Source organism: Homarus americanus, unplaced genomic scaffold (genome assembly GCF_018991925.1).
Source record: "Homarus americanus isolate GMGI-L3 unplaced genomic scaffold, GMGI_Hamer_2.0 scaffold41027, whole genome shotgun sequence".
NCBI classification, from domain to species: Eukaryota; Metazoa; Arthropoda; class Malacostraca; order Decapoda; family Nephropidae; genus Homarus; species Homarus americanus.
Window position 1 is genome coordinate 6664951 of NW_024745073.1, and position 1493 is coordinate 6666443.

Sequence of the window (1493 nt, forward strand, 5' to 3'; positions counted from 1 at the left end):
ATAATGATAATAATAATAATAATAATAATAATAATAATAATAATAATAATAATAAAATAATAATAATAAAATAATAATAATAATCATAATAATAATAATAATGGTACCGGGCATTATTATTATTATGCTGGCAATTTTCGTCATTATTATTTAATTAATTTATTTATTTTTAACGTAATATTAATTTAACAAAAGCCTTATAGACCTGGTACTGTACTATACTGTATTTTAAAATAGTTAATTAAAATTAATAATACAAATAATATGAAAAAATTCTACACTAAAGACCACAAGAAAATTATTTTCATTGTCTCCTCGTAAATGAAACAGACGAAGTTCAATGAAAAACCTCGAATCTCGGACCCTTTAGTTCCTTTTACCCACTTTTTCAGTCTTTTAATAAACCACATTACCCTCCCCGACCCCGCTAACCCGACCCTCAACCTTCCTTAACGCAAAAACCATACATTTTTTATTGTATTTTAATATATTATCTTCTGTAGTTATTCGTAAGGTCTATAATAATCTGTAAACCATTTAGTCTCTTTCATTTAGTGTTGGGTTTAATATTTTCTCAATGTTTTATCCGTAAATACTATGAAAACAATTTTACACAAGAAATCACTCGTTCTGGAGACCACCATCTGTGCCCGGGCTTCAATAGCGACCTTCCTATTGGTTGTGGCGTGTGTGACGTAATGGGATACCCGACCAATGACCAGCTGCCCTTCCATGCAACACGTTTTCTTCCGGACGGTAACCACTGTAATGTTTACTATCTAATTTAATATATCTAAAGAAGAATTAAATATATTATACTGTGTTTATCGTCAATGTAAATTCTATTAAGACGTTGAATTTTGCTTTTAAAATCTAAATAAGCAAAATTCTTTCGTTCATTCATTAAATACTCGCAGTTTCTATCTACAAATATACATACAAAATAAAGATAAATTTATATAATATTAATCCTCCGTCAAGCAAACCATTGAATTCTATATGTAAAAGGGCGGAGAAAATACCCCACATGGCAACCCATCCCATAAGTACCCGTATAGGCGCGCGGGTTGAGTGCTTTTGGGCCAGTTCCTAAGAGGTTGTTATTGGATTAAAACCGACCATTGGGAGGCTGTTAGCGGAGGTTGTATGGTGTTTGGTCAACTAGTGTGTGTGTGTCAGCTCCGTGGTGTCGTGTGTGTGTGTCGCTCGCCCCCACTATCACTAGGTTAGTATTGCAATGATATAGTGTTGTGATTTGATGTTAATAGAGAAAAAAAGATTCTAAGTAAAATCACTATACACGATTACACTGATTCAGCATGTATATAAACACTGCAGGTACACAATATACATTTAAAGTGCAAATATAATCAATTTTTTTCTTGACGATTTAAATGGTTTTATTTATAATTACTGAGGCACAGGGATATATTGCGTGGTGTTATGTGGTGTGTGCCGCGAAAAGTGATCTGAGCACAGTGAAACATTTTACA